Genomic DNA, 14984 nt, shown 5'->3' with positions numbered 1-14984 from the left:
AGAGTCACCAGCCTCAGAAATCGCAGGTTAACAGCAGCTCAGATTAGAGACCAGGTCAATGCCACACAGAGTTCTAGCAGCAGACACATCTCTACAACAATTATTAAGAGGAGACTTTGTGCAGCAGACCTTCATGGTAAAATAGCTGCTAGGAAAACACTGCTAAGGACAGGCAACAAGCAGAAGAGACTTGTTTGGGCTAAAGAACACAAGGAATGGACATTAGACCAGTGGAAATCTGTGCTTTGGTCTGATGAGTCCAAATTTGAGATCTGATTCCAACCACCGTGTCTTTGTGCGACGCAGAAAAGGTGAACGGATGGACTCTACATGCCTGGTTCCCACCGTGAAGCATAGAGTAGGAGGTGTGATGGTGTGGGGGTGCTTTGCTGGTGACACTGTTGGGGATTTAATCAAAATTGAAGGCATACTGAACCAGCATGGCTACCACAGCATCTTGCAGCGGCATGCTATTCTATCCGGTTTGCATTTAGTTGGACAATCATTTATTTTTCAACAGGACAATGACCCCAAACACACCTCCAGGCTGTGTAAGGGCTATTTGACAAAGAAGGAGAGTGATGGGGTGCTACGCCAGATGACCTGGCCTCCACAGTCACCAGACCTGAACCCAATCGAGATGGTTTGGGGTGAGCTGGAACGCAGAGTGAAGGCAAAAGGGCCAACAAGTGCTAAGCATCTCTGGCAACTCCTAAAGATTGTTGGAAGGCCATTCCCGGTGACTACAACTTGAAGCTCATCAAGAGAATGCCAAGAGTGTGCAAAACAGTCATCAAAGCAAAATGTGGCTACTTTGAAGAACCTAGAATATAAGACATAATTTCAGTTGTTTCACACTTTTTTGTTAAGTATATAATTCCACATGTGTTAATTCATAGTTTTGATGCCTTCAGTGTGAATGTACAATTTTCATAGTCATGAAGATACAGAAAAATCTTTAAATGAGAAGGTGTGTCCAAACTTTTGGTCTGTACTGTAGCTCTGCACTACATGCATAACACACACATAGCTCTGCATTGTATACATACAAGTGGACGGATCACAGCTGTGTGTAGTACATGTAGAGTAGAGCTGAGTATTTAATGCATGAAGTGCTCTTTGTAATGTATGCAGTGCAGAGCTGAGTAATATATGCAGTGCAGAGTGACTGTTTATGCTTTTAGAGCAGAGCTAAGTGAGTAATGTATGCAAAGATGAGTGTGTGTAATGCATTCAGTGCAGAGCTGAGTGTAATGTATGCTGAGCAGAGTGTATAACATACAGTACAGAACTCAGCGTGGGTAATGAATGCCGTGCAGAATATTACATATACAGTGCAGAGTTTATTCATGCAGAGCCAAGTATCTGCAATGCATGCAGTGCAGAGCTGAGTGTATGTATGCCGAGCAGAGTGTATAACATATACAGTTCAGAACTGAGTGTGTGTAATGAATGCGGTGCAGATCTGAGCATATGCATGCCGAGTGGAGTGTATAACATATTCAGTGCAGAGCTGAGTGTGTGTAATGCATGCAGTGCAGAATGTTACATATACAGTGCAGTGTTTATACATGCTGAAATGAGTGTATGTATGCGGAGCAGAGTATATAACATATACAGTGCAGAACTGAGTGTGTCTAATGCAAGCAGTTCAGAGCTGACTAATGTATGCAGAGTGGAGTGTGTTTATATATGCAGTGCAGTGCTGAGGGTAACATATACAGTGCAGAGCTAAGTGTAACATATACAGTGCAGAGGTGAGTGTAATGTATGCAGAACTGAATGTAATAAATGCAGTGCAGAGCTGACTAATGTATGCAGAGTGTAGTGTGTTTATGTATGCAGTGCAGTGCTGAGGGTAACATATACAGTGCAGAGCTAAGTGTAACATATACAGTACAGAGCTGGGTGTAATGCATGCAGAACTGAATGTAATAAATGCAGTGCAGAGCTGATTAATGTTTGCAGAGTGTAGTGTGTTTATGTATGCAGTGCAGTGCTGAGGGTATCATATACAGTGCAGAAGTGAATGTAATAAATGCAGTGCAGAGCTGACTAATGTATGCAGAGTGGAGTGTGTTTATGTATGCAGTGCAGTGCTGAGGGTAACATATACAGTGCAGAGCTAAGTGTAACATATATAGTGCAGAGGTGATTGTAATGTATGCAGAACTGAATGTAATAAATGCAGTGCAGAGCTGACTAATGTATGCAGAGTGTAGACGAGGCTGAAGTTGGTTTCTTATTCGTTCAGTTTCATATTCAGCAATTTTTTATTTTCTGTTTTTTTATAGGTTTATGAACAAAAAATAAGTATCACAATAATAAAAGACAATGCAGTGAGGTGCCCTGATGTGAATACACTTAAAAAGAGCTACAAAAACAATAAAACTGGCACAAAAATGGGCATCAAAGTGGGCACCAAAGACCGCTGAAGAAAGGGTTAAATGCTTTTGGGCCACTGAGCTCACACTACAGACATATAGAACAGGGCGCCCAACATCAAAACCAGTTATCTCCAGCCTGGCCCAAATGGGTGTCGGGCATCAGAACTGGCAGGGCCGGCTCCAGGTTTTCGAGGGCCCCGGGCGAAAGAGTCTCAGTGGGCCCCCCCCTTTAACACATACCCCAATTTATGATGCACAGATACGGCAGAGAAATGTATAATACAATGCCAGATTTCACTTCTTACATGAGTGACAGCTATTGTAAATTCTGCAGTGTATATATACAGGACAGGAGGAGTGGTACTGTGCAGTGTATATATACAGGAGGAAAGGTGCTGTGCAGTGTATATATACAGGAGGAAAGGTACTGTGCAGTGTATATATACAGGAGGAAAGGTGCTGTGCAGTGTATATATACAGGAGGAGCGGTACTGTGCAGTGTATATATACAGGAGGAGCGGTGCTGTGTATATATACAGGAGGAAAGGTGCTGTGCAGTGTATATATACACAGGAGGAGCGGTACTGTGCAGTGTATATATACAGGGGGAGAGGTGCTGTGCAGTGTATATATACAGGAGAGGTGCTGTGCAGTGTCGTGAGCAGGGCGTTGTTGTATCAGAAAATCTTTTCTATTTTGAGATTTTCTATGAAGCAAAGACTTTTCTACATAAACAACGTTGTTTGGTTTTGTGGCCCCAACAGATCTGTGCTACAAAGTAACAGGCGGCTCAGGCAATAATGAGGGACCTGATGCTGATCAGGTTTTTGAAATGTATTCTCTAGCCTTCTGATCGTGCACTCCCCGCCTCCTAGCTTCAGGTGTTTTAATTATAGTAGGTCCAATACCCCTCCACAGAGAGAGAGAATTTGAGTCCAAGAAGAGGTTTCACATGTACCCATTCAGATTGAGACGTTTATTCTCAGCGAGGTAGGTCAAGCGTAGGACCTCGTATAAGAGAGATGCCGTAAAGTGGCTACGAGGTACAGAGAAAATTGGCCATTTTTATGTGCTAAAAGCTCTCATTTTTCATATTTCTAGTGCAGTAATGCAGTTCAGATTCCGTGTTTTCAAGTTTGCATGTTTTGGCGCTGCAGTGTGCTGCCCTATTTACTTAACTATATACGAGTTGGCGACTCTGGGTTCAGCACCTGTTCACACTTAGTCTATGTTTGGATGTGCAGGTCAGGTTTTTGAAATGCAGGCAATAATGAGGGACCTGATGCTGAATCCTTTCCACAAACCCTAATGACCCAATTAGTGCCCCGTCATTAGAACCTCATTAAACACCTCCCTGTCCTGAGTAGTCATGTACAGTATGGGGGGATCCTGCAGCCCACCCCCTGACTGCTCCAAACCATACACTGCCCTCTGTCGCGCTCACTATTATCCTATGCATTTCTCCTTCATCGTTACCCCATGTTACACTTGTCACCCCCCACTACAGAGTAGCAGGGCAGCCAATGTCACAGGTCACCCCCTCCCGGATCCTAATGGCAGCAGGAAATGTCTGCTCCTCTATTGGGTTGGAACCTGATTTAATCAAGGAATGATGTGGATTTGTTGCCAGTGGCTGCAGGGGAAGGGTTAAGTGATGCCATGTCCTTGGGAGCAGTGGCAGCTGCTGGGACCTGGACAGACACAACCAATGTTGCTGTGACTGCACAGTGTGATGTGGAGGAGAGAAGCTGAGATGCAGAAATCACCCACATGCCAGCACTGGGCAGAGTCCCTCCAGTCAGCAGCCTGGGGCCACGGGGCCCCAACGTACAGCCCACAGCTCAGTTTTATCCATGGCAGCAGCTCCCCTTCCTCCTGGCATCTGGTTAACCCCATTTATGCGGGCCGGATTGTTATCTTTAAGGTTCAGCAATAACCTTCATACAGATGGGAAGGAGTTAAGCTTCTTCCTACCCCACTGGTGCAGGTTTGGTGCAGCATGCATGTATTCTGGGAGAGCTGGGTGGCTGCAGGTTGCAGGCTGCACCCTACCAGCGGCTCCTCCAGACATCACCCACATTTTTAGGCAACGGAGACAGACAGCAGCAGACTGAGCCACAAGTCCATCTGCAACCACTGCTGGATACCATAGCACTCACTCAGTCACAGTCACTGGTAGGAGCTCCGGAATCTGCCTGATAAGTTCAGCTCAGCACTGCAGCCAGGGAATGTGCTCTCTCCGCCCACAAACAATGTCACACTGGCTGCCTTCTCTTAACCCCTATGTGTGCCTGCCTGGCTGCACTGACTGAGTGAGAAGATGCTTGTGTCAGAGCTGGCACATAGGGGTTAAGAGAACGCAGCCAGTGTGACTTTGTGGGCGGAGAGAGCATGTTCTCCTGCTCCACTCTCCCAGCTGTATCTATGACAGCATGAGTGGGCCCCCCTCTCTCCCCAGGGCCCCGGCATTTGCCCAGGTGCGCCGGGTGCTGACGCCGGCCCTGAGAACTGGCATCAAAGTGGGCAGATAGTCAATTTTGGTCATTTGAATAAGTAACGGATGTTTTAAGGGAGTTAAATGACTTTGGGCCACTGATCTGGTACATAAAATACACAGATAGTGATGCCCTGCATCAAACCCAGGTCCCTCCAGCCTGGCCCAAATGGGTTCTGGGCACCAGAACTGGCATCAAAGTGGGCAAACAGCCCTTTTTCACACATTTGAATAAGTGACTGATGTTTTTAAGGGGTTAAATGCCTTTGGGCCACTGATCTGGTACATAAAATACACAGATAGTGATGCCCTGCTACAGACCCAGGTCCCTCCAGCCTGGCCCAAATGGGTTCTGGGCACCAGAACTGGCATCAAAGTGGGCAAACAGCTCATTTTCACACATTTGAATAAGTAACTGATGTTTTAAGGGGTTAAATGCTTTTTGGCCACTGATATGACACTTAAATACACAGATATCGATGCCCTACATCAAACCCAGGTCTCTGCAGCCTGACACAAATGGGTTCTGGGCACCAGAACTGGCATTAAAGTATGCAAACAGCCCATTTTCACAGATTTAAATAAGTAACTGGTGTTTTTAAGGGGTTAAATTCCTTTGGGCCACTGGTCTGACACTTAAAATACACAGATAGTGATGCCCTGCATCAATCCCAGGTCCCTCCAGCCTGGCCCAAATGGATTCTGGGCACCAGAACTGGCATTAAAGTATGCAAACAGACCATTTTCACAAATTTGAATAAGTAACTGATGTTTTTAAGGGGTTAAATGCCTTTGGGCCACTGATCTTACACTTAAAATACACAGATAGTGATGCCCTGAATCAAACCCAGGTCCTTCCAGCCTGGCCCAAATGGGTTCTGTTTTTAACGGGTTAAAGGGTACCTGTCACCAGTTTTTTTCCCTATCAACTAAAAATATCATCTAACAGAGTGTGAGCTATACATTCCCCAACTACTTGTGAAACCCCCCCGACTCCCCATGAATCCCCCATAAGAACCTTTTATATTGCTCCCGTGCTGTATGTAAATATCCTGGGTCCGGTCGGCGTTGGTTTTGACCCCTCTCCCCACCCCAAATCGGCGTACTGTACGCATTCCATTCTGTGAATAGCGTTGTTCGCGTACAGGTCCCGCACGTACACCTTCAAATTGCCTCCTGTGCATGCGCAATATGCTTTGCCCAACTGCGGGCAAAGCCGAAAAGCATTAGTGCGCATGCACCGGTAAACTACGTCCCGGAACACAGCGAAAGACTTCAGGGACATAGTACTTCCGGTGCATGCGCACTAATGCTTTTCGGCTTTGCCCGCAGTTGGGCAAAGCATACTGCGCATGCACAGGAGGCAATCTGAAGGCGTACGTGTGGGACCTGTACACGAACAACACTATTCACAGAATGGAATGCGTACAGCACGCCGATTTGGGCTGGGGAGAGGGGCCAGAACCAACGCCCATCGGACTGGACCGAGGATATTTCCATACAGTGCCGGAGCAATATAAAAGGTTCTTATGGGGGATTTATGGGGAGTCAGGGGGTTTCACAAGTAGTTGGGGAATGTATAGCTCACATTCTATTAGATGATATTTTTAGTTGATAAGGAAAAAAACTGGTGATAGGTTCCCTTTAACTTCTTAAAAACAGAACCCATTTGGGCCAGGCTGGAAGGACCTGGGTTTGATGCAGGGCATTACTATCTGTGTATTTTAAGTGTCAGATCAGTGTCAGATCTCAAACTTCTCAAACCCGACATGATATGAGACATGGTTTACATACAGTAAACCATCTCAAATTCCTTGTTTTATTACATATTTCTCTTTAATAATGGAAGAAGTGTCTGTATGTTAAATTTGGGCGCTCTAGCTATTAAATTAAAGGGTTAAATCACGGAAAAAATTGGTGTGACTGAGGGCAAATATTAATAGCCTGGAGAGGGTCCATGGTTATTGAAACCCCCCCCCCCCCGGCTAAAAACATCTGCCCCCAGCCACCCCAGAAAAGGCACATCTGGAAGATGCGCCTATTCTGGCACTTGGCCACTCTCTTCCAATTCCCGTGTAGCGGTGGGATATGGGGTAATGAAGGGTTAATGCCACCTTGCTATTGTAAGGTGACATTAAGCCAGATTAATAATGGAGAGGCATCAATTATGACACCTATCCATTATTAATCCAATAGTATGAAATGGTTAAAACAACACACACATTAATACAAAGTATTTTAATAAAATAAATACACAGGTTGTTGTAATATTTTATTATACTCTTAAACCACCTGAAGACCCTTGTCACCTGGAACAAATGTAAACAAAACAAACAACAATATTCCATACCTTCCGACGATCAGTCTTATCCCACGCTGTAAATCCATCTGAAAGGGTTAACTAATTTTACAAGCAGAAGCCTGCTAATGCAGCCGCCCCTGCCTGTAAAAACCCGGGGAATGAATGGAATGTAGGTGAATGACCTGTAGTTCCTTGAGTTGCGGTGATGTGCCCTCTGCTGGATGTCCTCATTTCGAGCCTGGGAACTTTTCAGAATATTTTCCCACGCTCAAGTTCATATGTATACATATATGTGTCTCACTGACATATATATATATATACATATGTATATATATATATATACCCCTATACTATGTGTAGACATTTATTCTATCTATTCTAACCTGTCAGTGTGATTTTACTGTACACCGCACTGAATTGCCGGCTTTTCTATAGAACACCGCTGTGTACTTCTCGCAAGTCACACTGCTGGTCTGTGTGTAATCCGTATTTTTCTCACCCCCATAGACTTTCCTTGGCGTATTTTTTGCGCAATACGGTGACAAATGCAGCATGCTACGATTTTCTACGGCCGTAGAAGACCATATAATACGGATCAGTAAAATACGGCAGATAGGAGCTGGGCCATAGACAATCATTGTACCGTGTACAATCTGTATTTTCTGCACCTCTCATACGTCTGTAAAACTCGCTAGTGTGAGGCCGGCCTAATGCATGCAGTGCAGAGCTGAGTGTAACATGCAGTGCAGAGCAGTGTGGTTATTATCCATGCAGTGCAGAGCTGAGTGTAACATGCAGTGCAGAGCAGAGTGTGGTTATTATCCATGCAGTGCAGAGCTGAGTGTGGTTATTATCCATGCAGTGCAGAGCAGAGTGTGGTTATTATCCATGCAGTGCAGAGCAGAGTGTGGTTATTATCCATGCATTGCAGAGCTGAGTGTGGTTATTATCCATGCAGTGCAGAGCTGAGTGTGGTTATTATCCATGCATTGCAGAGCTGAGTGTGGTTATTATCCATGCAGTGCAGAGCTGAGTGTGGTTATTATCCATGCAGTGCAGAGCTGAGTGTGGTTATTATCCATGCAGTGCAGAGCTGAGTGTGGTCATCCATGCAGTGCAGAGCTGAGTGTGGTTATCAGCCATGCAGTGCAGAGCTGAGTGTGTAATGCATGCAGTGCAGAGCTGAGTGTGGTTATTATCCATGCAGTGCAGAGCTGAGTGTGTAATGCATGCAGTGCAGAGCTGAGTGTAACTTGCAGTGCAGAGCTGAGTGTGGTTATTATCCATGCAGTGCAGAGCTGAGTGTGGTTATTATCCATGCAGTGCAGAGCTGAGTGTGGTTATTATCCATGCAGTGCAGAGCTGAGTGTGGTTATTATCCATGCAGTGCAGAGCTGTCTGTGGTTATCCATGCAGTGCAGAGCTAAGTGTGTAATGCATGCAGTGCAGAGCTGAGTGTGGTTATTATCCATGCAGTGCAGAGCTGAGTGTGTAATGCATGCAGTGCAGAGCTGAGTGTGGTTATTATCCATGCAGTGCAGAGCTGAGTGTGGTTATTATCCATGCAGTGCAGAGCTGAGTGTGGTTATTATCCATGCAGTGCAGAGCTGAGTGTGGTTATTATCCATGCAGTGCAGAGCTGAGTGTGTAATGCATGCAGTGCAGAGCTGAGTGTGGTTATTATCCATGCAGTGCAGAGCTGAGTGTGGTTATTATCCATGCAGTGCAGAGCTGAGTGTGGTTATTATCCATGCAGTGCAGAGCTGAGTGTGGTTATTATCCATGCAGTGCAGAGCTGAGTGTGGTTATTATCCATGCAGTGCAGAGCTGAGTGTGTAATGCATGCAGTGCAGAGCTGTCTGTGGTTATTATCCATGCAGTGCAGAGCTGAGTGTGTAATGCATGCAGTGCAGAGCTGAGTGTGGTTATTATCCATGCAGTGCAGAGCTGAGTGTGGTTATTATCCATGCAGTGCAGAGCGGAGTGTGGTTATTATCCATGCAGTGCAGAGCTGAGTGTGGTTATTATCCATGCAGTGCAGAGCTGAGTGTGTAATGCATGCAGTGCAGAGCTGAGTGTGGTTATTATCCATGCAGTGCAGAGCGGAGTGTGTAATGCATGCAGAGCTGAGTGTGGTTATTATCCATGCAGTGCAGAGCTGAGTGTGTAATGCATTCAGAGCTGAGTGTGGTTATTATCCATGCAGTGCAGAGCTGAGTGTGTAATGCATGCAGAGCTGAGTGTGGTTATTATCCATGCAGTGCAGAGCGGAGTGTGGTTATTATCCATGCAGTGCAGAGCTGAGTGTGGTTATTATCCATGCAGTGCAGAGCTGAGTGTGGTTATCATCCATGCAGTGCAGAGCTGAGTGTGTAATGCATGCAGTGCAGAGCTGAGTGTGGTTATTATCCATGCAGTGCAGAGCTGAGTGTGGTTATTATCCATGCAGTGCAGAGCTGAGTGTGTAATGCATGCAGAGCTGAGTGTGGTTATTATCCATGCAGTGCAGAGCTGAGTGTGTAATGCATGCAGAGCTGAGTGTGGTTATTATCCATGCAGTGCAGAGCGGAGTGTGGTTATTATCCATGCAGTGCAGAGCTGAGTGTGGTTATCATCCATGCAGTGCAGAGCTGAGTGTGTAATGCATGCAGTGCAGAGCTGAGTGTGGTTATTATCCATGCAGTGCAGAGCTGAGTGTGGTTATTATCCATGCAGTGCAGAGCTGAGTGTGTAATGCATGCAGAGCTGAGTGTGGTTATTATCCATGCAGTGCAGAGCTGAGTGTGTAATGCATGCAGAGCTGAGTGTGGTTATTATCCATGCAGTGCAGAGCTGAGTGTGGTTATCATCCATGCAGTGCAGAGCTGAGTGTGTAATGCATGCAGTGCAGAGCTGAGTGTGGTTATTATCCATGCAGTGCAGAGCGGAGTGTGGTTATTATCCATGCAGTGCAGAGCTGAGTGTGGTTATTATCCATGCAGTGCAGAGCTGAGTGTGTAATGCATGCAGAGCTGAGTGTGGTTATTATCCATGCAGTGCAGAGCTGAGTGTGTAATGCATGCAGTGCAGAGCTGAGTGTGTAATGCATGCAGAGCTGAGTGTGGTTATTATCCATGCAGTGCAGAGCGGAGTGTGGTTATTATCCATGCAGTGCAGAGCTGAGTGTGGTTATCATCCATGCAGTGCAGAGCTGAGTGTGTAATGCATGCAGTGCAGAGCTGAGTGTGTAATGCATGCAGAGCTGAGTGTGGTTATTATCCATGCAGTGCAGAGCGGAGTGTGGTTATTATCCATGCAGTGCAGAGCTGAGTGTGGTTATTATCCATGCAGTGCAGAGCTGAGTGTGGTTATTATCCATGCAGTGCAGAGCTGAGTGTGGTTATCATCCATGCAGTGCAGAGCTGAGTGTGTAATGCATGCAGTGCAGAGCTGAGTGTGGTTATTATCCATGCAGTGCAGAGCTGAGTGTGGTTATTATCCATGCAGTGCAGAGCTGAGTGTGTAATGCATGCAGAGCTGAGTGTGGTTATTATCCATGCAGTGCAGAGCTGAGTGTGTAATGCATGCAGAGCTGAGTGTGGTTATTATCCATGCAGTGCAGAGCTGAGTGTGGTTATCATCCATGCAGTGCAGAGCTGAGTGTGTAATGCATGCAGTGCAGAGCTGAGTGTGGTTATTATCCATGCAGTGCAGAGCGGAGTGTGGTTATTATCCATGCAGTGCAGAGCTGAGTGTGGTTATTATCCATGCAGTGCAGAGCTGAGTGTGTAATGCATGCAGAGCTGAGTGTGGTTATTATCCATGCAGTGCAGAGCTGAGTGTGTAATGCATGCAGTGCAGAGCTGAGTGTGTAATGCATGCAGAGCTGAGTGTGGTTATTATCCATGCAGTGCAGAGCGGAGTGTGGTTATTATCCATGCAGTGCAGAGCTGAGTGTGGTTATCATCCATGCAGTGCAGAGCTGAGTGTGTAATGCATGCAGTGCAGAGCTGAGTGTGTAATGCATGCAGAGCTGAGTGTGGTTATTATCCATGCAGTGCAGAGCGGAGTGTGGTTATTATCCATGCAGTGCAGAGCTGAGTGTGGTTATTATCCATGCAGTGCAGAGCTGAGTGTGGTTATTATCCATGCAGTGCAGAGCGGAGTGTGGTTATTATCCATGCAGTGCAGAGCTGAGTGTGGTTATTATCCATGCAGTGCAGAGCTGAGTGTGGTTATTATCCATGCAGTGCAGAGCTGAGTGTGGTTATTATCCATGCAGTGCAGAGCTGTCTGTGGTTATCCATGCAGTGCAGAGCTAAGTGTGTAATGCATGCAGTGCAGAGCTGAGTGTGGTTATTATCCATGCAGTGCAGAGCTGAGTGTGTAATGCATGCAGTGCAGAGCTGAGTGTGGTTATTATCCATGCAGTGCAGAGCTGAGTGTGGTTATTATCCATGCAGTGCAGAGCTGAGTGTGGTTATTATCCATGCAGTGCAGAGCTGAGTGTGGTTATTATCCATGCAGTGCAGAGCTGAGTGTGTAATGCATGCAGTGCAGAGCTGAGTGTGGTTATTATCCATGCAGTGCAGAGCTGAGTGTGGTTATTATCCATGCAGTGCAGAGCTGAGTGTGGTTATTATCCATGCAGTGCAGAGCTGAGTGTGGTTATTATCCATGCAGTGCAGAGCTGAGTGTGGTTATTATCCATGCAGTGCAGAGCTGAGTGTGTAATGCATGCAGTGCAGAGCTGTCTGTGGTTATTATCCATGCAGTGCAGAGCTGAGTGTGTAATGCATGCAGTGCAGAGCTGAGTGTGGTTATTATCCATGCAGTGCAGAGCTGAGTGTGGTTATTATCCATGCAGTGCAGAGCGGAGTGTGGTTATTATCCATGCAGTGCAGAGCTGAGTGTGGTTATTATCCATGCAGTGCAGAGCTGAGTGTGTAATGCATGCAGTGCAGAGCTGAGTGTGGTTATTATCCATGCAGTGCAGAGCGGAGTGTGTAATGCATGCAGAGCTGAGTGTGGTTATTATCCATGCAGTGCAGAGCTGAGTGTGTAATGCATTCAGAGCTGAGTGTGGTTATTATCCATGCAGTGCAGAGCTGAGTGTGTAATGCATGCAGAGCTGAGTGTGGTTATTATCCATGCAGTGCAGAGCGGAGTGTGGTTATTATCCATGCAGTGCAGAGCTGAGTGTGGTTATTATCCATGCAGTGCAGAGCTGAGTGTGGTTATCATCCATGCAGTGCAGAGCTGAGTGTGTAATGCATGCAGTGCAGAGCTGAGTGTGGTTATTATCCATGCAGTGCAGAGCTGAGTGTGGTTATTATCCATGCAGTGCAGAGCTGAGTGTGTAATGCATGCAGAGCTGAGTGTGGTTATTATCCATGCAGTGCAGAGCTGAGTGTGTAATGCATGCAGAGCTGAGTGTGGTTATTATCCATGCAGTGCAGAGCGGAGTGTGGTTATTATCCATGCAGTGCAGAGCTGAGTGTGGTTATCATCCATGCAGTGCAGAGCTGAGTGTGTAATGCATGCAGTGCAGAGCTGAGTGTGGTTATTATCCATGCAGTGCAGAGCTGAGTGTGGTTATTATCCATGCAGTGCAGAGCTGAGTGTGTAATGCATGCAGAGCTGAGTGTGGTTATTATCCATGCAGTGCAGAGCTGAGTGTGTAATGCATGCAGAGCTGAGTGTGGTTATTATCCATGCAGTGCAGAGCTGAGTGTGGTTATCATCCATGCAGTGCAGAGCTGAGTGTGTAATGCATGCAGTGCAGAGCTGAGTGTGGTTATTATCCATGCAGTGCAGAGCGGAGTGTGGTTATTATCCATGCAGTGCAGAGCTGAGTGTGGTTATTATCCATGCAGTGCAGAGCTGAGTGTGTAATGCATGCAGAGCTGAGTGTGGTTATTATCCATGCAGTGCAGAGCTGAGTGTGTAATGCATGCAGTGCAGAGCTGAGTGTGTAATGCATGCAGAGCTGAGTGTGGTTATTATCCATGCAGTGCAGAGCGGAGTGTGGTTATTATCCATGCAGTGCAGAGCTGAGTGTGGTTATCATCCATGCAGTGCAGAGCTGAGTGTGTAATGCATGCAGTGCAGAGCTGAGTGTGTAATGCATGCAGAGCTGAGTGTGGTTATTATCCATGCAGTGCAGAGCGGAGTGTGGTTATTATCCATGCAGTGCAGAGCTGAGTGTGGTTATTATCCATGCAGTGCAGAGCTGAGTGTGGTTATTATCCATGCAGTGCAGAGCTGAGTGTGGTTATCATCCATGCAGTGCAGAGCTGAGTGTGTAATGCATGCAGTGCAGAGCGGAGTGTGGTTATTATCCATGCAGTGCAGAGCTGAGTGTGGTTATTATCCATGCAGTGCAGAGCTGAGTGTGTAATGCATGCAGAGCTGAGTGTGGTTATTATCCATGCAGTGCAGAGCTGAGTGTGTAATGCATGCAGAGCTGAGTGTGGTTATTATCCATGCAGTGCAGAGCTGAGTGTGGTTATCATCCATGCAGTGCAGAGCTGAGTGTGTAATGCATGCAGTGCAGAGCTGAGTGTGGTTATTATCCATGCAGTGCAGAGCGGAGTGTGGTTATTATCCATGCAGTGCAGAGCTGAGTGTGGTTATTATCCATGCAGTGCAGAGCTGAGTGTGTAATGCATGCAGAGCTGAGTGTGGTTATTATCCATGCAGTGCAGAGCTGAGTGTGTAATGCATGCAGTGCAGAGCTGAGTGTGTAATGCATGCAGAGCTGAGTGTGGTTATTATCCATGCAGTGCAGAGCGGAGTGTGGTTATTATCCATGCAGTGCAGAGCTGAGTGTGGTTATCATCCATGCAGTGCAGAGCTGAGTGTGTAATGCATGCAGTGCAGAGCTGAGTGTGTAATGCATGCAGAGCTGAGTGTGGTTATTATCCATGCAGTGCAGAGCGGAGTGTGGTTATTATCCATGCAGTGCAGAGCTGAGTGTGGTTATTATCCATGCAGTGCAGAGCTGAGTGTGGTTATTATCCATGCAGTGCAGAGCGGAGTGTGGTTATTATCCATGCAGTGCAGAGCTGAGTGTGGTTATTATCCATGCAGTGCAGAGCTGAGTGTGTAATGCATGCAGAGCTGAGTGTGGTTATCATCCATGCAGTGCAGAGCTGAGTGTGTAATGCATGCAGTGCAGAGCTGAGTGTGTAATGCATGCAGAGCTGAGTGTGGTTATTATCCATGCAGTGCAGAGCGGAGTGTGGTTATTATCCATGCAGTGCAGAGCTGAGTGTGGTTATTATCCATGCAGTGCAGAGCTGAGTGTGTAATGCATGCAGAGCTGAGTGTGGTTATTATCCATGCAGTGCAGAGCTGAGTGTGTAATGCATGCAGTGCAGAGCTGAGTGTGTAATGCATGCAGTGCAGAGCTGAGTGTGTAATGCATGCAGAGCTGAGTGTGGTTATTATCCATGCAGTGCAGAGCGGAGTGTGGTTATTATCCATGCAGTGCAGAGCTGAGTGTGTAATGCATGCAGAGCTGAGTGTGGTTATTATCCATGCAGAGCTGAGCTTGCAGTCCGTACAGCACAGAACTTTCTGTCACCTGCTCCCGGGGACACTCTCGTCCCTACGGTGAAGTATGAGCAGCGCTGCTCCTGAGGCGGCTCCTCCCTCCCGTGTCACGGCTAGCACGGCCTGACATCATGGCAGGTCCTGTCGCCGCTCGGCTCTGGCCTGTGTGGCTGCGCACACTCCTCCTCCTTGTTGTGCCGAGTGTCACAGCCTCCCCGGCCATGATGCCTCCGCCCTCACTGCTCCCTGTTATTCCGGCTATTGT

The 14984-nt window shown here is 46.8% G+C and overlaps 1 protein-coding gene across 2 annotated transcripts in view; it reads left to right on the top strand.

Moving 5' to 3' along the window:
• The window catches only part of SATB1 (SATB homeobox 1), a 235187-nt gene that overhangs the window by 117248 nt on the left and 102955 nt on the right, over positions 1-14984 (top strand). The gene's annotated exons all lie outside the window — the stretch shown is intronic.

This window comes from Ranitomeya imitator, chromosome 6 (genome assembly GCF_032444005.1).
Source record: "Ranitomeya imitator isolate aRanImi1 chromosome 6, aRanImi1.pri, whole genome shotgun sequence".
In the NCBI taxonomy this organism is placed as follows: Eukaryota; Metazoa; Chordata; class Amphibia; order Anura; family Dendrobatidae; genus Ranitomeya; species Ranitomeya imitator.
The sequence above is the reverse complement of the archived record's forward strand: the minus strand, read 5'-3'. Positions and strand labels throughout refer to the sequence as shown.